Raw genomic sequence first — 24,093 nt, forward strand, 5'->3', positions numbered from 1 at the left:
TGTTCCTTTGAAAGTACAATCAACATTAGAAAAGTTCTGGAAGAAACTCAGGCCGTTCCTGTTTCACTAGGATTCTTTCAGTTTAAGTAGATTATCATAAAATGATGCTGGCAATTGCCGAGGCAATTGCACAGGGTACAACTCTCTCCATCAGCTGGGCAGAGGTAATTAGATTGAAAACCTGGCTGCATTAGTCTAATCCAATACTGTACCGAATTGTACAATCAGTTATACATCGTATCATCGCAGCACTGTGTCAAATCAATATCTGTTTTCAGCAGAAAAAGATGTGCAGGTTGTGCTAGAGATATGACTAATGGGAATGCTTTTTGGAGTGTGTGCACAGTTTGCACTGTAAGGAATGATGACAATTGGTTTCATCTGGAGCAATTACAACTCAGTGACCACTAGTGAGGCAATTACTCAGAGGAAATCCTCTTGAAGAAGAAAACATATCCAATAGAAATTCCTTATTTGTGGTAGAAAAACATTTCTTCTCCCAAAAGAAAGAAAAAGCAATGAAAACAGAATAACAGACTTATTCAGCCAAGACCCACAGAATTTCATGCTTCTTATGTGGAAAAAAATTCTGAATCTTACAGTGTCAGTTTTGGTCACCATGATGCCATGAACTTCTTAAATAGATGAAAGAGAGAGGGAAGGTAGTTTTGACAAAAAGTGCTCTGTCATCTGCATTACTAATGCACCATGTCTCCAGAGAGTGCTCAGGGAGAACAAAGTATTATGCATTTGGTAAGGTATGCATACAGTGAATGCAATTTATGATACATACTTTATGAAACATTGTGGAAATGTAGTATTTTGAAATTATCTTAGAATGCTTCTGACCTCCAGGAAGGCTGTTTTAAGGAGAAAGAACATGCTAATTCAAGAACATGCCTAGACTATGAATTCAGGACATTCCCGGGGCGGGAGGAAGGAGGTTTTGTGCATTTAATACTTCAGACTGCAATTGCAGAAAGTGAGGTAGTAGGGGTAGGATGTTAATTATTAGAGCTATACTTGATAAAGGGTTCTCTATTATCGAAGCCCCCTTGTTATTGGAGTAAGGAGACAAGAAAGATGAGGAAAGGGAAATCTTGAACAAAACAGAGAAAGGTAGTGCCACGTGGTGTTACCAAGGCTCTTCCCTTAGATTAAATTACCATCTTCTATTTCGTTCTTGTGTTACAGGTATAAGCTGATGCCTTGAAGTCAGTCTATCAAACCTCTGCAGCACTACACTAAGGAATTAACTTGTCAGTAAAGCCTTGTTTGCATTGTATAATTCAGCCTGCAAAAATCTGGTGTTTTAACAAAAATTATCCACAAAGCTTATAAAACAGAGATATTACTTTTTTGTTGCTGTTTTTTCGTTCTCCCAAGACTGCCTTGAAGTAAAGTCACAGCTATGGCACAGCGTGATGATTTTTGCTGTTTCTTCTACTTGTAACCCAGATGAGGATCAGTTCACAAGAAGAAAAAAAAGCTGTCTTTTGGGAATTGCTGTTATTAGCTATGTAAAAATGAAATACTTGACATAAAGAGGCATTAGTGTATTTTATTGCTAAATTTTAATACCTACTGTGTGCATAACAGGGCTATGAAACACAGATTCTTCAGAGAGATCTTAGAAGTTTCTAGGCAGGTATCATAGCAGGCCTTATTGCAAACTTCACTGCAAACTCTCCTCCAAGCACGGCAGAGAATTCTGACATGTGGGGACTTCTGAATTACTGAGTCAAACCTGCCTTTGATGAAACTTCATTTCTCCCCAGATAGCTCTGATGTGTCATCTCCATAAAAATAACATTTTTACATCTGTGTAGAGCTTTTAAACTGCAGAATCCTCTATTTCTTTATACATTTTATATGAAGAGAATTTCAACCCTCACAAAAAAGGAAGTGTGAGATATATGTTCAGTATAGTTGAAGTCTACCTTGAGGAACTACTGCTAGGATTAGCCTATGTATTTGAGCTCTTAGTAAATAAAGAGCATTTTATCACATATATTTATTATAACTAAATAGTGTTTGTGTAGAATATAGTATCTAATGTGTGGCTCAGTACAGAGTGGGCAGATAAAGTCTGAGTTTAACTACCATAGCATTTTTCATTGGCTGAGCTATATCCTTATAGGGATCATAATTTTGGCAGTGATGGCAAGAGTAATTTCTTTAGTAAATCACAATACACTCCCTAAACGGAAAGAGCTTTGCAATTTCCCGAATGAATGGAAAAATAATTTTGCAGGATCAGTAAAGATAGCAATAATTGTTATAGGGCTTATTGCAGTTTATGTGAAGAACCTCAGTTGCTCATGATAGACTATCAGAAGTAAGACACCATGAAAGTGGAGTCCATAATAAACATAAGTGTAGCATAGTTTAAAAGAACAACTTTTTTATTGCTAAATAATATAAGACTGCAGAAAGTGATGAAGTGACTGTTTCAGCAGCAATGAAGTGCAGAATGCCAGGTCAGTTCATTGAGATAGCAATGTGAATAATGTTTTCCAAGGTCCACTTAGAACTAGGTTTCTATTGGTAAGTGCAAAGGTTTTTTTTCTTTTTTTAATTAAAAAGGTCACTGATATCCCAATACACACAAGATATTAAAAAGTTCCAATAGTTGTTCCTAACTGTATGGTTAGGTGGATAGTTCATTAGTTTGTCGTCTACTTGCTTACTTTGAAGGCAACTTGAAATTGCATCAAGAATATTAGAAGATATAAAAAATGTTTAACCATAAAGTAGTGCAAATTTTGACATAAATTAATATTTGCAACAGACCATGCAAATACTAATTTTGGGAGTTAAAACTATCTACATATTAATACAGTATGAAAATGAATATTATTTCAAATAATCTCCTAGTCCACATACTGCATAATACAAAAGGGGAAGCTGTACATGACTCATGATATGGCCTTGAATGTGTACAACAAAAATTTAAATTATTTTTCCATTTTTACCAAATGCTTTTTTGAATTACAAGACAGTTTTAATTTTGTCATCCTTGAATGCATGGAAATGTTGAGGAATTTCTTTGCAATGTGGTTATCTCTAATATTCTGCAAATGAAGGAGTCCGAAAATGTTGCTCTTATATTAGAAGCTATTTTTGTATTTTAGGCTACAGTTACCTATTTGGCTAAGATAGGGATGATGAAAAGACATTTTAAATAACTGAGACTTCATTCTCTACTCTTCTTTCACAATGATAACTTTTATGATGTCTTAAAATTAGAATAATGAAAACTTGCAATGCTTTAGTTGATGAAATACAGAAACTTTTTTTCTAAAAATAATGTTCAGGAAATACCAAGCATTTCTGAAGGACCGAAGCTTAACAAAAATCTGGATGCAAATTGCTTGCATACAGAACAGTGTGTGATCACTTCAGTGGCCTGCATGCAAACCTGTATTGTGGAATAGACTAACATTCTGCCTTCCCATCATAGTTCTTTCATATCTGTGAAGTTTATTTTTTGCAGTCCAACCTCAAATGCAGCACTAGAAAAATATTTTCCTTTTGTAAACAAACTTGGACATTTTACAAAAAAAAGTGCTAAATATCGATTCTCTTAAGGCAACACTTCAAATAAAAGTTAGTTTCAGTTGCACACATAAAGATTTTAATGGATTGGTTGAAAAAGGAAAGGATTAAAAATTATAAATACCATTTTAAATAACAAGTTGAATTTTATGACAACAGAATTGTTTAGATGAGGGCATGAAATTACATTTGAAGAAAACTACATGACATGCTATGAAAACCAGTGTTTTCATAAATGTTCCTTATTGTTCTTTATTTTTCAGGTGGTTGTCCCTGGGACTAGGACTAACTTTGTAAGTCTCTAAACTAGCATTTAAATCTAAGAACAAGCAATTCAGGATGTCAGTGTAATAACCTTCAAAGTGACCAAGCAGCAGTTAAGAAAGATATCAAATGTGAAGTGCTACTCAGGATGTCTTTGTGTTGTCTTTGTTTATACAGTCTTGCTTTCAACATTATAATCTTGAATGAAACCTTTTGTCTGGCTAGAATAAACTTGTAATGTTTTGGATTTAAGCCCTTCTGATGTTAAAAGTGACTCATGGTACAGCTGATAAACCTAAGCACTTAGTGTAGACAACTGCATGTTGTGTAACATAACTTTTTATTATTTTTTTAAAGACACTCCCACCAGCTCCCACATTCTCCCTTTCAGTTCTCTGCCCTCTCCATTTTCTCGATGTAACTGTGGGTAGTGACCTGCCCTGTAAACAGGATCAATGAAATGAAGCTGGTTAATAAAGAAATCTGCAAACATGTTCTCTGGGGGAATGACAACCTTGCCCTCCAGAGCTAGACCTGCCTGCAGGCACCTAGCAAGGCTGAGGGCTGCTTTGAGAGAGAAATTTCAGCAGACATAGACCAGTGTCCCTGGAGCTCTGGTGACAGAGAAAACAGCTGGCTTTCCCAGTACCCTCCACTTTGCCCTGGCGATGCAGACTGCTACACCTTTGGGCTTTGACAAGTAAATGAGAATTGCTCTGAAGCTGTATCTGTCTGATGGCTTTTACAGGGAAATCTAAGAGGGTCATGTAGGTGGTTTCAGGGAAAGCACATTTCCACCCATTTGCTAGCTCTGAAATGCTTATATGCCCAAAGTGAAAAATAGTACCTTAGACAACATAATTTTTAGGCTAAGCCATCACAGTGAGCATGTCACTCAGTATAAGTACTGAAAAAGCCCTGCAGGATGTAACCATCTATTTAAATTTCTCTGAAAGAAGGTCTGTGCATCAGTGTGGGTAACAGTGGTCCAGACTTCTCTTTGATAGTGGCTGGAATTATGAATACTTTTACATTATTCAATGTTAGCCTCTTTTAGTTAATACTTGTAGAGGGATGCAGTACAGGCGTATTGTTCCAGGTAGCAGCACACTGTGACACATCAGTGAAACTCTAAAAAGCAGTCAAGAAGAACAGTTAACCAGGGAGCAATCTGCTGAATTTTTTGGGGTGGTAAAAATGTTGAATTGTATAAATAAAAGACATTAGAAGTGATCTAACTTGTTTCTCTCCAAGGGGCAGTGTCCCATGTAGCACTGTATAAAGGCTGAACACGCATTTGGTGCTGGGCGCTACAGAATGAATCCATAAGAAAAAAAGCTCCTTGGTTACAGTGTACTCACATCGCAGGGAGACTATCTAATCTAGTAAGCAAGGGCACAGAAAGAACCATGAACATGAAGCTAAAGAACAGCAAATTCAAAATAAAAACAAGACACACGTTGTTTGGCAGGAGTGATTGAAACAAACCATCAGGCAAAGTGATGGATTCTCCATCTTTCAATGTCTTCCAGAGCGGGCATGTTCTCTGAAGATGTGTCTTTTTTGCCAACTACAAGTTACTCAGAGGACAGTTTGAAGGGCAGTAGCTGATAAGCTGAAGATCCCCTCTGGGCTCAAACCCTCTAAATATGTTGCACTGCCATAGATCTTACAGGCAAGACACAAAATATAAAAGATGCTACAGCTTTCTTTTCCAAGCTAAAGGAGGGAAGAGGAACAATGAGGACCACAGTGCAAACAGAAACCTGAGAGAAGTAAAGCTCCTGTGCAGGTACGTCTAAAACAAATAGGCTGTGGGATGCAAATGATCTATAGTCCCAGGTTGTGAGTAGGACATATGAGCTCCTCTAAGATGCTTTACACATGAGATCCCCTATTAGCTTAAGTGTACATTAATTCAGATGTAATATGCATAAACCAGAGCAAATCCACAAAGCTGCAGCATGAAAACAGCTGGAGTACTCTCTAATTACAAGGAACCCTTTCTGTGTGGGATGCTGGGGATCTGAGATGAAAATTAAAACCAATGCTGTAAAACGTTGTACTGGTATTTCTGCAACTACAGTACAGGAGGCACATGTAGCAGGTGCCTACCTGCATATACTCATTTTCCTGGCCAATTCCCTAATTTTTCAAGGCATACTGCTCTGACAAGCGTGCTACATGTTCACCTCATGTAGGAAACAGCTTGGTGCTTTACCACGGGGAACAAAACGTGCCTCATCTCAAGGGCTCAACTCATGAACTAACCACATTCTGCAGAGTTGGTAACACCACCTTCATTTAGGGGAAAATACTGATTTCCAGCCCTGCCCTTGCACCCACACAGCTCCCCTGTCTGGTTTGGGAAGCTATGTTGGCAGTTTCTGGTGTGCGGTTTTTTTTATGCCTTCACAGACAGGCAGCAAAGGTGGAACAGCAGAAGTGGTAGTGGCTGGTTGTCTCCTTGAAACAGGAAAATGTGAACACCATCTAGCTGCATGTCTAAGCTGTATTTTGGAAATGTCACTACAGGATATATGGGGGGTGGGGGGTGGGGGGAGGTTCAAGTGACTGATTCACAAATCCCCAAAGTCTAAGCAAAGGTTTCAGTCCAGCACTAATATTTGTTTCCAATTTAATTCTTTTTTTTTTTTTTTTTTTTTTTTGGTATAGAGCTTTTGTAACACGCCATTTTGCTTGTACTGCTAAGAGCATGTGGCCATAATCCTTTTTTTTGCTAAACAGGAGTGAGTATGATCATTATCTTGCAAAGGGTCAAATCTTTGTCATTTCCTTGGCACTACCATTACACTGATGCTATCAGTGCAAGAGCACAAGCTACTCTGAGCTGTTATGGATTCGTCATTAGCATAGAATCCTATTGATTCTCTGTATCTTTTTTTCCAAGGCTGAGCTACATGGACAGCCTAGAATATAATTGTTTAGCACTGAGATTGAATTGAATGTACTATAGCTTGGTTTTGGTGCAGTTTGCCTCAAAGTAGAGTGAATAGCAGGAAATATTCATAAATATGTTTGAGTCTTAAGATTCAGTTGGTTTGAGTGTTAAAAATTATTTTTTGCTGTATGGTTGATAGGCATTTTCTGATAGGTGCTTTTCAAATGGAAGTTAGAGACATAGAGTTGTTTTTTTGATTTTTTTTGCTAGGTATTCAACAAGGATGACTTCTTTTTAGCATGTTTTATTCTATTCTGTCCCTAGTTATGCCCTTCGAGCTATCTGTGCAAACAGATTGTTGCAGACTGATTATGTGAAATATTCATTTTTGAAAGCAACCCCGCCTCATTCTATAAGATTGGAATTGGGAACCTCTGCCTAAGCAGAGGGTTCAAAGACTTATACTGCCAATTTGGGCTGAGTCCAAACTATGGCCAAGTTTTGCGCAAACCTAGACTAAACATTCAAGTGCAAACCAAGTGAAACACCAAATTTCTTACCATCCCAGCCCCAAATAAAGCCTTGCAGTATCAACAGTCCTATGCTTTATATTTGTTCAAAATTGCACCCTAAGCAAAACCCCAAGATCCTTAAGACCCAGCCTTGGTTACCTGTATGCAGCCCAGGAGTTATTTAGGTATTAGCTAGGTATTTTCCCCCAATTTCCAGCTCTTTTCCTTTACTTTGTTATCAAAGGTCTGTTCAGTGATGAGTATGTCCCTCCTTTTTTTTAGCTTTATTATATATCGGATGTGGCTTACTGGCACTGTATGCTCTATTGCTTCTTGAATTAGGCAAGTTCTGAGTGGATTGTTCTTTGAATGTTGCCTCCAGATTCATATGAGTATATCCTTCCCTGGGGATGTACATAATCTTCTCCTTTCCCATCAAGGGGAGTGTAATTACAACGGAGCATGGCGTGACAGATGTGGGTATTATAAACAGACTGTCAGTGCTTTCTGAATGACTCAAGCATTAGTTTTTCCTCCTACCAAACACCAACAGAATGTTCTGTGTATCTCTGTATTGTAAATTATCATCTTGGTATCAGTTCCCATTCATCCCCACACTGTATTTTAGCCAGGCACCGATAACTGTACGTTGCAATGTATATCATCCCTCCTTCCTTTGTCTGTTCATTTGCTCCTGCCTCCCTTCCCCTGCTTTAGCTGTGACCAGGGGCTTTTATTTGTTTTCAAATGGAAATCAGTCTAGTTTTGTGTTTATCAAGGATGTCATCCAATCTTTAATTTACTGCCTTTTTATGCATTTCTGGGTTCTGCATTTTTTTCTATTATGACAACTGTCTTGAACTTTTGCACCTTTTTATTGTGTGTTAATGTAACTGTTCAAATCACACAGCTCATGGCTCACTTCTCCTCAGAGTCCATTTTTTTATTATTACAAATCTGCAGTGAAATTGGAGAAGCAGTCTGCCTTGCAGTACGTTTTACACTTACATGAACATACAGACTGAAGACTTTTTATTCCTAAAGGTCCCACTTTCTTGTAATTAATTTCATGCTAAATAAAATGAAGGGCTCTCCATTTTACCTCTGACTTGGAAACCAAAAAGCAGAAGAAACCTCAAAAATGAAAGAAAATCTCCATAGAAGTTAAAATGGCTTCTTTTTAATGGAAGAAAAGAACAGTAAAAACAAATAGGTTTTTGCATCCAAATACAAATGGAGATAGAGGAACCTATTGTGCACGTATCCTTGTTCTTCTGTCAAATCTAGTCCTGCTTTTTTCCTTTGTCCCATTGAGCAGATTTGTGTCACTGTAGCAGGGAAATGATTCATAAATATTCTTGCATGTAAAGGCAACTCTCCTATTGCTTCTGAATTCCCCTTTTTTTTTTTTTTTTTGCTTACTCAGAAGTTCAAAGCCTGGTGTCTGGGCAAGTATTCTAGTACTCTTGGTTTTTAAGCAAAGGGAATCCTCTGTCTTCTCTTGCTGCCCTGCAGTATGAGAAAGCGGTGCACATACCAGTGCTGGAATGCACAGTACCGATGCCTGAGCCCTCAATGAGGTCTTGGAGGCTGAAACCCACCTTCACAGCTAATTGATGATCAGGCCAAGGGAAGGATAAAATATGAGTCCCTCTCCCCTTCTCTGCTTTCAGCATCTCCTCTCTCCAGGTTTGGACTCCCGGTTCTCAGGCACAACCCCAGCGCTTAGAGGGTTCAACAGACAAACTTTGGTGGGCTGCTTCCATTCTGCATACCCTTGGCTGGAGGGCATTGCCACTCTAACAGAGCTGACAGGTGGGCACACCACAGCAGCACAAGTGCCCAGTCCTTCAGCTTAACTCAGTCCCTCTTTCGCCAGCAGTTTAACCCAGGACACCAGGTTGGCACTGAAGCTGCTGAGATGCATGAGTGTGTGCTATGCTGCTGATGCGGAGGGGGAGCAGCAGAGGCGCAGGTGGAGATGCAAGGTGGACAGTCCTGGGCTGTAGCACCTTCAGCTTCTGCAGCCCATGGGCCTGAGCCTGACAGTCCTCCTATTCAGCACAACTCAGCCTTGGGAACACCAAGCGGAGCCCAGCTTCTGACTTCCTAAACACTGCAGGCCACAGCTTTCAGTCTCTGTATGAATCTGGACCTCAGAGAACGAAACCTGAGAGCATTAGCTAAACACTGGCTTCTCTCTTCCTTAAGCTGCAGAAGGGCTGCTGAGGTGCTTTGCAAGTACTGCCCAGCCCAAAGCACAGACTGAACCTTAGTGGGACCTTATCCAGTGTTTCTTGCTGGCATGTTTGTGTACATTGGCAGGAAATGCAAAAGGTCTGCCAAGTGAAGAATTCCCTAGTCCAATCCTCCCTCTAGCCCCATCCCAACCCTTCCAGGGTAATGGTCCTTACAGGAGCAATTTTGGAAAAGCTTTTTTACAAGGAGAAATATACCACTTCACACAGCTCCTGGAATCCAAACCCCAGTGCAGTAGGATCCTTCAGGCTCTCCTGTATGGGTCCAGCCATGGAAATGGGGGCTAAGCCTCTTTCTGATTACTTGGGTTTATTGCAAGAGTGTTCATGGGAAATGTAAACATTATGGACTCCATCCCAAAGTCATGCTCCAAACTGTCTCTCAGTATTGGTCTTAGTCTAATACTATACAGTTCCCCATGTTCAAGAATAACCTGCAACAGGCAAAAGGACTTGCTCTTTCCCTGTTGGATAGGGGACAGGGGACATGCCATTCCTTCAGGGAACAGAAATAAGGGAATATGGCTCCTGGCTCCAGTCAGATGCTACAAGAACTGAGCATATGGCTTGTTCCTAGCAGCAGCTTCGTAAGTGAGTCGGTGGGCAAGATTTGCTTGCAGGTGTATTGAAAAATTGTGAACAACAGTCTTGACTGGAGAAGAAAGGCCTGCATTCGCAAGGTAAATTATTTGGGATAAATCACACAATTGACTCCAACCTCCATCAGTGCAGCTGTTTACATGAGGTGTTACTGAACCAAGAAACAGGCAGGAAGGACAACCCAAAAAGAACAAGGTGAACAATTTTCTTTCTCAATGGCTGCTCTTGCTGTGTTGGCTGTGTAACTGTTTAACTCAGCAGTCTGTTAGAATGAAATTCATTTCAGATCTGAGCATTTTTCCGCATTTTGGGTTCTTATTTACATTGTTAGGGTTAATAGACCTGACAACTTCTTCATGTTCTCACCAGGGAGCAGTCACTGACAAACCGTGGGAGGGACTGAAACAATATTCTCCACAGAAAGTAAAATCTGTGCATCACAGGGCTGTTACAAATTCCTCCCTAGTAACAGTCCTCAGTCCATGTTGGTGCAAACAGGCATAGTGCCCTTAACTTTACCTCAGCAATGCTAATTTGCACCACCTGCAGATCTGACTGCTTATTCTTGCTACTCATCTTTCCAGTGTTCTTCCAGTAACCACAGTGGAGCCTCAGCATTTCCTAAATCCACTTTGTTCTTTTTGTCTTTCTTGGTACCTTTTTTTTCTTCTAAAGTGTTTCTGTTTCTATGTCTTCTGTGCTTGTGCTATAGAGCCCCAGCTTTAGAGTGCTCTATCTTGCCTTTTAGATCCTATCTGCAAAAAGCAATTTTTTAAGAGCACAGGTAGAAAGGAGAGGTCAGGCAAGAGGTGCCTTTGGCCACTTGTAAAGTTGCATGCCTTTAAAAAAGAAAATAATGCAGGAAGCAAGGATATTCATTCAGGACAGAACTGAACTCAATTTTTAAGGGTAATACATAATCTGGGGAAGTATGAATCTGCATTCCTCGCACTGGTGTCAGGGCTCAGGATATCCAAGGCAGGGACATTAGTGAGTCAGAGACACTCTTCTTTCAGCTTTCTTTCCCTTCCCAGACTCCACAGAAGACCACACAGGCAGACTTTAAAGATTCAAGCAGATAAGTAAGACCTAAGAAGTTAGCTCTTTTGAGCTGACCTGCAGTAACCAGCCATATGCCTGCTCTTAACCTAAAATAAATGCAAACTAAAATGCAGTAGCTAAATGGAGGAATTTAAGGTATAATATTTTATTTGCATTTTAAAAAGTATAAACAGTATGGGCAGCTCCTGTGCCTAAGCTGATGTGTAGTATCTTGCCACTGAGGGAACCAAATCCAATATGTGAGTGCACATAGAGAGTATTCTTTCTTCCCCCTTTTCCAGGTTCAGTACAAGGAGGCAGGAACTGAAAGCTGGTGACAATGGTTAAAAGCCTCTGCTTTGCAGATTAGGTTTTCCAGGGATTCATTCCCAAAGCTTGCCAGGCATTTTATTAGATAGTTTCATTGCATTCCTTTGTGCTCTTGCCTTTAATGAAGTCTGGCTTAATCACTGCAGCACTCACCCATGGAAAGATCTTCAACCACAATGCCTTGACTTTAGAGGTCTCCATAATAAATGTCTTCCAAAAGTAGGTGATAGTTAGAGTCATGTGAAGGGGTCAAGTTCTTGCTCTTAGTGACCTTATGGTGAAAAGGGTAAGTCAGCCTTTGTTAGCACCTTGTATTAGCCTCTCTGACAGATGATACTGGTCTTTCCATGGGAGTCGCAGCAACAAGTGCTGCACATGCCTAAGTACTAATCATAGTTGTTTATTTGCAGACCAGTCTTCTTCTCACCTGTCTTGTTTCTCTGCCTCCAGCTCTGCCCAGTGTATCCTCTGGTGTTTTGGAAGCCCAAAAGCAGAAATGTCATGGCTTGCCATCAGTGCACCTTTGTAATCTTATGTCATATTTGTTTGACTTGTGAGTGTTTTTCATCAGGAAGTTCCAGTGCACATCCTCTCTGTGAAGTTTTAATTTAGTTCTTTGTCCGACAAACCTCATATGGTGACTAATGCAGGAAGAAAGATTGGGTAAAAGTCAAATAAGGTCTCAAAGATTTGACCCTGAGTGAAGATGCTAAATATAAATGCAAATAGGAAAGGTAGACTCAGGGCAGGGAGGAAATGCTGGCTTGCATACAGCTTTTCTTCAGGGATAAATAAATTCAGAACATTTTTAGATACAGGCGGAATAGAGTATAATGCTGTATTTGTCCTCAGTTTTTATCACAACTGAGAAGAGTGAAAAATTGCCTCATCTGTAAGGGCTTGGAATATAATGAGCAAGAATGAGCTTCTCTGTCAGTCCTAATAGCTTTCCCTCCGAACAGATAGCTGCAGTGGGGGAGATGTCATTTGTATCAGCAGTTACAGAGTAGCACTAGTTAACCACAAGTTTCTTTCTGCAGCTCAGCTGGCTACTTAGAAATACAGACACCTTCCATGGTATGCTGTGGAGCATCAGTTACAGACTATATATATATATATATATATAGTTATAGATGTACATAAAGAGAGGCAGCACATAAAGAGAGGCAACACATATAAATGCAAGAGAGGAGAAAAAGGCTAAAAAACAGGTAGCCTACAAACTGTTGTGCTGTATCATTTTTAAATACACGAAGTAAAACTTTATTTGAACTAAACTTTGCACAGAGTAACAGCAAATTTGCTTAAAATAGCTCTCTATACTAATATATTAATACATGCATATAAAATACAGAATGTATATGTACCATATATAGTCACAAGTTCATTCTGAGCAGCACCGAAGACGTTATTTTAAGTCCTTAAAACCACGGGTTTATTTAACCTCTAAACTTAAAGAGCAGCAGTACATGTTCTTATGTACCACTAGATGGTGACTTGTGTAATGAGTTGTTGACTTTCATCCTAAAGTACATATTTCTGTTTTTATTGGAATAAAGCAGAATCATGATATTACTGTCTGCATTGTTAATAATTTACCTCTTAAATATATTGCCATAAACAACCTCCTGGTTGTAGGAGTCTAAGGAAAAGCTATGGAAAAATAAGGTGAACATGGTCCCTGACAGATTCTGTTTAGGATTTTTAATATCCTTGTACAATTCAAAACTTTTTTTGTTTTGTTTTGTTAATAGGGGCTGCAGGATGCCACGTACAAATGATTCAGATGCCTCCTGAACCAAAAAAGCATCCAAGGTTTTCTTCAGTTACGTAATGCTATGTGCATCATCTTGTATAAACAGTAAGCCTTCCCACATCAGGCAAAACTGTCTCCCCCATTGTGTGTTGTGTTTCCACTCAGAGTAACCTCTCATTTTAGCTATCTGCTATTAAAAGGCTACTTAAAAATCGCACCTGGCACCTTTCCCTACGTGGTTGCAGCAACAAGATCAAACAAAAGTACTTTGTTTGGCAGCCGTAGTCCTGCTCTTCAGCTGGACAGGGGATCAGACTTATCAACAACAGGCTGTACCAAAGACCCACACACTGCTTCCCTCCAGTGACACTTGTTGCTATTAATACTCTTCATCTGGCATAAATGGCGAGAAAGCCGTTAGCCTCAGATAAGTGGTGAAAGTTCACTGATGACTATACACTGAATAAGAAAAAGTAACCTTTCTCTCTCTGTCTCCTATTGATGCACCATTGAGATTGGAAAGTTATTTCGAGCTGAATTTGTCTTCTTTGTACAACAGATTTTGCATTTGTATAAAACTTCCTACAACAAGGGGACCTGTCTCCAGTTGTTTAGCCCAGGCTGCCAATGTTTATCAACAACAGCACAACTAATAGTAATAATACATTGAAATAGGTGATGACTTCTTGCAATTTGCTCGTTATTTAACAGACTGTGATATAGGTTATGGCTTTCAAATGCAGCTGAAGAATGAGACAGTCTTGAAGGCCTTGGCTCCTCAAAATCAGACTCCTTTAAGGAGACTTAAAGTCTGTAATCACAAATCACTTTTGGCCTATACAATGAACTCCCTTTCAGTAAGTGATTAGTGAATAGTTTGTAATGGACATTCCTGTGATTTGTAGCCCGGGAGTGTGACCATGTATCCCCTTGCTTTACTTGTGCTATCCTGCTGGATGACTCTGCCATTACAGGGGGCTTGTTCTCTCCACCAAATCAGATTTTCTCTTCTCATCAAGCAAACTTGAGCCTGAACTAGCATTTGTTTTCTGGCGGGAGCATTAACACAGGATAAATTTTTCTTGTGTGAATGTTTCTGGAAAGCCAAAACAGGGCTTGACTGAATCAAAATGTGTCTGAAGAGCCACCAAGGCATCTGAACATTCTTCTCCTGGTCGTCACCTACCTCCACTGTTGATTGATCTCTTACAGCAAGGCCTTGTGCATGGCTGGACTCCAGGCATTTTCTGGTACAGTGTTTATTAATGCCTTGCCAAGAAGAAACATTTCTGAAACAAGATTAGCATCAGTATTTACAAGCAGTGGGTTAGCTCTAGAAATAGCTTCATCAAAAGATGTCAGAGCAGGCAGCTATTCATGGGAAATTATTTGCAAGGGACACATCCCCCCCTCCCCAGTTGTGCTTAATGTTTTTCCTCCCAGCAGCAGGTTCACTCTCCAGTTCAAAACTTAAAGGAGGAAAATACCTGTTTGCTTCCTAGAGTACAGCTCTGTTTATTTTCTGCTACCTTTCTGCCTGCAAAACTGCCTATTGATTTCTTAACCTGTGTATTTCTCTTCTAATGACTAATGACTAAGCCTTAAGCTGTGCCAATGCTGGCGAAACAGGGTGTGTCTATGCCACACTGAAGTGGGCATAAGAGGAATTTTTTTTTTTTTTAAATTGAAATAATCTCTGATCATGTCTTGCTAAGCAGAGACTGCTCTAGTAACCAGCTGTGTGGGGACAAGAGGGATGGGAACAAGTGTCCTGGGAGAGCAGAAGCTTTGGAGATGCACAGAATTTATGCTGAGCACATACATTATTAGCCAAAGACAATTTATGTGCCTTGGACTATCCTAAATATGAGCATGCTTCTTAAATCTAGCCTTCTACCCCGGCAGGGTGTGTTTTCAGGAGATGCAACAGTCCTTTATTTTCCATTCTGATGAAAAAACAACCAATATCTTGGCTTTCAGAATGGGTATACAGCCAAGTCTTGTAAATGCAATACAGTTAATTTGCAGTGTCCTACTGTGAGCCTAGTGACACTGTAACCTGAACCCATAATGTGACCAAAACTGGCTTCAGGCAGAATGCATGTCTTTTAAAGCAAACACACAAACAAAAAGCAAAACCAAAACTAAAACCCAACCCCAACCCAAAAACAAGTAAAAAAAAAATGCATAGGGGAAAAGTGAGAAGAAAATGGTGATTATTCCTTATTCTGTTTGATGCAGGAGCTTTTGCTAGACCCTAATCTATATTCTACTTCTCCTTTTACTACAACTTTTCAGATTAATTTTGAAACACAAGACAAAAATTGGTAGTTTAAAAAATTGCTCCCATTAAACTATTTGAGAGGGTTATAATCTAATCAAGAAATATGTTCTAAATCTGGTTTGCTTTTACTAGCTAAAGGGATTTTTAAAGAAAGATGTGCTATGGCAAATTATATGTGCACATGCCTTGTAGCTGAGTATCAGCTGAAGAGTTAATCCTCATAGAAAATGTGCATAACATAGACAAGAGCTCATGTGATTTTCTGTTTTCCTGTTGAATAAAGTATCTGGGAACAACGAATGTGATACATTGCTGCTACTAATGCTGTAGCCTGTCCCTTTGTTTAATTACTGCAATTAATCTTAATCTGTCTTTGTTTGGCAACAGCTAGGTTAGGAAGAACCAGCTGAATGCTTTTAATAGAGACTGCTGTTTTGATCACTAAACTCAGAGTCTTTTCTTTGACAGATAATAATATTCAGTATTTTATTGCAATCCAAATGGATGGTGTATGGTTCTTCAAAATACAATTGTGTATTACTAAGGGAGTGGGAAAAATATTTGCTACAAAGGAATATTTCTGTAAACACAGTAGAAAAATGAAATTCAGTGTGTCTGGAACATTTTGCCCTGTTCTGTCTCTAAAAATGACACAGCTGTGTTTCACATTGTATGAAGCACTCACGTAAGCATTTAATTCACTCATTGTAAATTGAGCTACATAAAGATGATGTAATAATTAGGTCTGAAACAGATGGAAGACCTACTTTAGATAATACACTCACTAAAATAGCATATGCTGGCTTCTTTCAATTCTATACATTTTAGTCTGTAGAGCTGTACTTTTGATCAGATGACAGTAACTGAGAATAATAGAATAGGCAAGATTTGCACAAAATTTTCTGAGACAGAAGTTCTTCAGTTTTGTAGTACTGCATTTTTGTAGGCTTTGCTGTATATTCATAGATCTCCATGTACAATTTCTTCGTTGTGATTCTAGGAAAACACAGTGAAGGAGTACCAATCTCATTGAAACAACCTTCAATTTTTCCACTGAGTGTCAATGAGTAGAATTTTACCCCATGTAGGCTGAAGGACCATGAGCTGCTCTGGTCCCACCTGGGCAAAGATCAGCCAAGTGGGCCATCTAGTCTTCATCTACCTTTGATCATGTGAAGAACAAGGCTGTGCACACATACAGAGGATGGAGCACACTGTCGGGATAGGCACACCTCCAAAGGTAAGCCCTCTATTGCAAGTGGGCCTCCAGCATCTCTGGAAGAAAAGGTTCTTTTGTTCCCTTCCCAATGCTCATTCTTGCAAGAGCCCAATTAAGCAAAGTTCTTTACTGTTTTTCAGCTCCTCTGGCCATGAACAAGAGCTGATGTCCCATCTGGCATAGCAGATCAAAACTAAGTCTGAACTTCACTTGGAAGAAAACTGGAACCTAATGCAGCATTTTGCAGAGCAGGCATTGCCTCATACCATGCAGCCAGATCTCTTGAGTGAGCAGGTAAACACAGCTTCTGCAGATTTCAGATACAGCCTTCATAAGAAAATATCAGGTCATGGTGACAAAGGCATTGGGTATTCCAAATGCTGCAGAATAAAGTTGGTTGTGGTGCATTTGCCATTTCTATGTGTTAAAGATTTTCTAGGGTTTATAGGGACACACCAGTATTTGTTTGTGCCAGCATTATACGGAAGTGGCTACTGCGCTCAGACCCTGGGATCTGGATTATTTTCTTTTCAGAGTGACTGTATGCCTGATCTCTATTCCAAAATTATTTTAAATAGTAAGAAACCTTCTGGGTCTTCTGACCTTCTACATGTCTGTCTTACTGATGGCCAGTTGCATCTCACACAGATCTGCCTGCTGTGAGGTGACTTTTTAATATTTACACATTGTGCTACTTACACCCACCACAACACAACTCAGGTCAAGCCTAATGTTGAGGAAAACTGAAATGGTTGCATGGATTTGTTTGGAAAACATGTCAGTGTCTGTAAAATAAATGTGCTGAGGTTTTCTTACGTGCAATTTTGCGTTGGCTGGGTCAGGCAGGTAGGGGTGAAGAAACCCGTCTTTGGACCTATAATCCCAGTCCCTTTAGCAGGGGGCTCTCTGCTCCAGGGAGTGCAGTCATGTAGTTCAGACCATTGCTGAGACTCAGTATGAATGAGAACAGATTAGGGAAACAGTTAGCATTAATACCCCTCAATTTAATCAGTACAGAGTTACCCAGCTGTGACTGGGCAGCCATCACTTGCTCCCTGAAGGCTCAGTTATGCACTAGGAATACATGCGCTTGTGTTTTACCAAATAAACTTCAGCCTGTGCTTGCAAGATGTCCTCCACAGGGATGCAAGTCTAAACCACATATATACACATAAAATGACACCATGAGTGATTAGTTCAAATCTAAGAATTTTAAAAGCAAGACATGGTGGTTTTTTTCACTTGAGGAAACATTCAGTTTCCATTTATGAACAAACCCCAGCAGATTATAATTACTATTTTCTTTTCTTATTGCTGTGGCAATGAGGAACACTGCAGAGAGGAACTGTCTATGGCCCAAAGAGCTTGCAAGGCAAGCATAAGACAAGGGATAGCAGATGAATGTAATGGAGGTATCAAAGTTGTTTCAGCAGTGAAACTAATAAATAAATGCTTTATTTTATTTCTGTTATTAAAAAAAAAATAGAAAAAAAAAGAAAAAAAAATCTCAGGATTGAACACAATATTACATCTGGCCCCAAGTAAGAGCTTGTTATGGGTGCCTGGAAAAGATGTGAAGGAAATGAAGAGCTGGATTTTTCACAAAGCTGCTACAGATCCCAGTGCTGGCATCTCTCTTACCCACCGGTTCACAAATAGGCATCTTCCTGGCTTGTTTCTAGTAAGAGTCGGGGGCTCTCAGCTTCCCCTTTCACTCTGGTGTACTTGATATTGCCAGCTAAACAGCCCCTGGGACGCTGGTCCTACAGAGGTCTTTGGCCAAGAAGACTACAGAGATGTTTTGTGGCTTGCTCTTTCCTTTTAAATATTTTATATAAAACCAAAGTATCTAAACAAAGGGATTCTGCAAACCGTCCCGTGATGAAATCTCTCGCCAGGGAGCTGGGAAGGGGTTTCACCACCCTCAGCCTTTGGGCAGCGCGTCCACTTTTGGCATTGCAGCATATCAGGCCAGATCTGCAGTTAAGACACCACAAAATTTTGTGGATGCTTCTGATAGCAGAAAAAACATGAAGACTCTCGTTTAACAACTGAGTGATGGAGCCTCCTAAAGTAGGCTGATCCTGAGATGGAAACAAGAATAATATATATACATGCACGCACATATACAGAGAGAACTCCTTTCTTCTGACGCAAGGCTCTGAGGGCCTTTGTATTGAAAATAAGCAGCTTGTTTGATGTGATGCTGAAGTAGGAACCAACAGAAGGATTCAAAGACCTGACTGAAGATCTTCTGCTGAATCTGTTGCCTGCCAGGAGCAGAAGAGCAGAGACAGGCTATGAGGTTTTGTACTGGTGTAAGTTTAGGACAGGGGTGTTTTTCATAGGGGTTGAAATCAGACATCTAGGTCATCCCAAACAAGTTTTCATACTTGGTAGATACTACTCCACAGCATTTCTGCTGCATGCTTTGTAGAAAAAAGTAGTTTGTGTAAGCTTCAGAAAGCAGCCTTCTCTACTACTGCCCTTTTTCTTCATCTGTCATTCATGCTGCTAACTGCAGGCAGTATGTTCTTTTAGCATACTGCAGAGATGTGTCCCTTTGTTCGGTTTACAGATTCTTCACCAAGAATGTATTTGTTATTTGGCGTTATTAAACAACTGATTTTGCAGGAGCACATTCGAGCTCTGGATTGTTTGCCAGCAGTTTGTAATAAGCCAAGAAAGAGCAACAACATATAATCAAATCCATTATGATTACATTAAGATTACAGTAGAGAAAGGAAATTAAACAAACAAAAGTATTGCAAAAGTACAGCTAGGAACAATGAAGATATCTGAGCAATGTTGTAAACACTTGTTACTACTTACATAAGGACCACTTGCCTGTTTACTCTCAAGCCTGGGACCGAACAGACTTTCCTTTTAAGGCTGCCCTCAGAGAAGGTCAACCTCTGTTAATATAGAATCATATCAAATATAAACTTGTTTCTCAGCAGCTCTCTTAGCAATACTGAAACCATTCCTTAGGTGGCCAAACTCTTACTTCAGTCCTGACAATTTTTATTATTGAACAAACAATAGAAATGCAGGTAAGATGATAACATCAGAGAGGACTCTATCACCCTTAGGAAAAAGAAATATTTAATATAGATAAATTTAAAATTTAAAGGAAAATACTATTTAGCATAGATATATAATGGAGAACCAGTATTTAAAATGCACTAATGCAGATATGCATGTCAATGAAGAAAACAGGTAAAAAATTAGGTGCAGTGTCAGTTCAGGCCTGAAAAGTCACCCTCCTTCTTGATGTGGGGAGGGAACAGGAGGCAGAAAAAGTAAATAAATACAGACAAGCCACCAGCACAGAGGAAGCAGAGGTATCAGGCTCCACAGACTGCAAACAGGCATAGTTTTTTAAGTCAAATCTGTTTCCCAGTTCTCCCTTATTTGACATTTGCTGTGGCAGAGGGGTTGGAGATGGCTGACAACACCAGCCATCTGCCCTGCACACCACGCTGCTGGCTGGCCCACACCCTGGCAGCAGCTTTATCTTGCCAAAGTGCAAACATGAAGGGCAGTTGGAGTGATATGCAAGCTCTGACCAGCCAGAGAAGCATCCTGGTTACTGAAAAGCATGTTTTTAAGGGAATGGTCTCGTGCAATGATTGCTATAAAGAGTCTGTCTTCCTCTGCCAGCATCTTTTGATGAAAATTTTAATAGCAAACTTCAGATTATTGGGCCATAAAGTTAATTGGGACTTTGTTCAACCAGCTACTATGCCATGAAGATCAGTGGCTTTCCTGGGATTGAATTTGTCTAGAAAAGAACTATTCACTGTGTTCTCAGAAGGAAGGATTGTATTTCAGTATTTTGGTAGAGAAGGCTGCTGAGGCAGAAAGAGGAGAGGGAGAGAGAGAAAGAGAGACAATATATGGTATGCTGTGTAAATGATATGGTCCTCCTTTCTTCTCTGCATAATTCAGTCCTCACCAGATTTTTAACAGGCAGGCTGTCCTCAGTTTGCCTTTCAGAAGCCGATGATTGGAAATGCCATGTCTCATCTATTTCCCTGCCACACCTCCAAACATGGCAAATGATTCCCTCAGAATGGGGACTCTGAACAGCTGGAAATCATTACTTTTCCCCCAGGTTTCCCCTCTGATCTTTGCCATTTAGGCTTAAAGAAAACTAGTTAGCATCATACCATTAAAACAGTAAAAAGCTGCTGGAGGTACAGGTAAATTAAGCTTGTTGAGACTGAAGAGACCAGCTCTTTTTATCAGTATATTTACACTGAAGTAAAGCTGGTGGGAAGCAGTCACGGATCTGTCCTACTAGGGCAGGCCCGGTCATACCAGGGAGCATTTCTATCCACTCTCTGCAGGGTTTTCTGCTCTCATGTACCCAGGCAGTAAAAGTTAGTTGGAGGGGAATTCTTATTCTTAGGCACAGCCCTCTTGATTACAGCCAGCATTACCACTGCCTTCTGGGAATTAAGTCAGTGCCTTTGAAAATTAAATCACGGGAGGGTTGCTGGTTTTGCAGCAGTTTTCAAGATCTGAAATGAGTTTCGGTCTTCATAGAAAGAAAACCACCGAGCCTTTCTTCATACACAGAGAATGGTGTGATGGTGACCTTTTTTCAGTGCAAAACCTGAGAAGCTCAGCTAAGAACATAGACATGAATTGCCTGGGGGAGGAGCTCTGGTGGTAAGCTCTGCAGGGGAGAGGGAAGGCGATCAGAGGTCTCATGAGTCAGCAGTTGGCCCCAAAGGGAGGTGTAGGACTTTCGGGTATCTGCAACCCAAAGCCCTGCCTGGCCACACAAAATTTGTAGCCTGCATAAGCCCAACACAGCAGCATAGCAAGTGTCCAGTGTATGCCTGAGCCATATTTTAAGTGTGGGTCTGAGCTCTGTTCGCGCATTATGAAGTATCTGGGTGCAAGTCCTCTGTGCTGTGCAGAATAGGACAGGATGAATAAAGCCCAGGACTGTGCCATCCCCTAATTCTGTGTGATCAGGACATGAGCAGCAGCCAAAGCTGTCCTCACTTATCCCATGTTTCTGGGAATCACTGGGTAGCTGATGTGTGGTAGGGTGCCTCTCTAAAGACACCCAGCATTACAGGCTGTGGAAGCACATAGATGAGCAAAAGAAATTATGACAAATGGGCAGTGGAGATTATGGGGCTTCTGCTCACACACTAGCCCATCCTGCTGTGCTCTGTGACTCCTTTACTGGGCATTCAGATAATATATGTATTCTTGAAGATGTATAAATTAGATTCAAAGTGGAGAGATAAAGCCTGCCATACAGGCTGCTGAGGCATCTGTGCCAGTATCTTGCTCTAGGACCAGCTGTTCTGAAAAAAAGGCTCACAAAGCTCAGTAAGTGGCATGTAAGGGAATAAAATCCTTCCTAGCTCCTCTTTCACAGAGCCTCTGCTCTGCTTGAAGCTTGGCTGCATTTAGATACTATTAAATTTTTTTGCAGGAGGAAGAATTTTTGTGTAGCATTAAAAGAGCAACTAATTAATGAAGCATTTTTATGATGGAAATTAATTTGTGCTTATGTATGTTTGTATATTTTGCAGTGAATATAAACATAAGCATCCTCCTACATGTATTTATGTTGACGTAGACCTATACGCATACTATATATAGTGCAACATGCTCAGTTTCTCCCATAACTTACTATGGAGATCTCTATCTATCCCTGCCTTGGTATACCCTCTCTTCCCCTCTCTCATATCACTTCAATAAAAAGCCAAAATCTGGAGGAAGAGAATAATGCTGTACAAACATTTGAAATGTGAAAAGAAGCAAGAGAAAAATGGTTTCACTTACCCAAAACTGTGCGGGATAAAATGAAGGCTCATCAGCTCTGTGTAAAGAAGCAGAGATTCAGGTCAGGTATAAACCTTTCTCAGTGCTAAAGCAGATCAGGTTGTGGAATAAATGGCCTGAAAAGATCACTGAGTCACATCAAAGGAGGGATTGTGGAGCTGGAGGCTGTGGAAATTGTTGTGGCATTAGGATGCAGCTAAAGAGCCCCAGTAAGGCTGGGTCAGCCGCCTGACCCTGCCACCTCTGCCTTGGGCTCAGTTTTTATTTCATGCACAATTTAATGTGACTTCTGGCTTATCTGCATGTAACTAAAGCTTGCTGTGCAGCTCCTCATGTCCCTAGAGTAAAGTCCCAGGTTATGGCTAAGCTTATCCAGCCTCCAATATATGGGGAGAGGGATGCCTCTGCTCCATCTCCCTGGGCTACGCACTCCCAGTCCCTCCCTGTTCCCGGGGAGCCAAGGAGGGGCAGGCCGGCTCCCTCTTGGGCAGGGGTGGCAGCAGGGGAGAGGGGGGAGTAACAGCCCCTTTCTACACCTGCAGCAGGTGAGACATGAGACCAGCACAGCGGTCACATTGAGCAGTGCCCCGTGCCACTGCTGTCCATGTTGACCATCAGCTAATGAGCTGGAGAGAGCAAATAGCAGAGATGGGCACAAAACAGCTGGTTTGGCACGGCTGTAAGCCTACCAAGCGCAAACACTGATCGGTCACCACCGTTTCCTGATGTCAGGTTCACCAGTTTACCAGGTGCTGGCAGCAGCACCAGTGGGAGGAAGATTCTCGCTTCACCGCCAGCTGTCAGACCCGCACTGGGTTGGGGAGCAGCCGACGTAGTGGGGTGAGTCGCTCTCTGTGCAAACAGCTGGTGCCATGTGCTGCATGTGTTTATGCAGAGATACACCTGTGTTCCTCTCCTACTGTGATTTCCTTCAAGTGGTGTTTTCTGCTGCATCTTTTTCGCTTCCATGACAGTACCACATTCTCAATGACACTGGCAGGTGCTCATCACTGGGATCAAGGGGCAAAAGGTCCTCGGTCATGATAATAGTATACAGTCATCCTAACTGAGCTATAGTGTGATGTCCTTTACTTGGCTGGCCTTTTTTCAAGCAAACACACATCCCACTTCCACTGACTTCGCTGAAGCTTCATGCCCCCCTCCAACATTGGCACTGCACAGGATTTAGGGCACAATTCAGGCACAGCAACAGACTTCTACAGCACACAGTAACTCTATGCAACATTTTGGAAAAAGAAGAAAAACCAAAACCACGCTGAGTTTATCTGTCATGCGAATGCACAAGGGCAGCACATAACATCTCTTTCTGCGACCCAAGCTGGGAAATACACACTAACCAGTTAGAGCCAGGCACTGGGCAGGCTGGAAGGAGAGGGCTGTGTCTGGGTGCAGTCAGCGTCACCCCACCATAAGCTGGAACTGGGGGCTCCATCCTGGCTGCTCTGGTGACACTGTCCCATCGCCAGTGCCAGGGTGCGCAGCTGGTGCCTGTCCTGGGCAGGCTTTGAAAGCACGGGCAGGGAAGGAGGGGGTC

This window comes from Haliaeetus albicilla, chromosome 2 (genome assembly GCF_947461875.1).
Source record: "Haliaeetus albicilla chromosome 2, bHalAlb1.1, whole genome shotgun sequence".
NCBI classification, from domain to species: Eukaryota; Metazoa; Chordata; class Aves; order Accipitriformes; family Accipitridae; genus Haliaeetus; species Haliaeetus albicilla.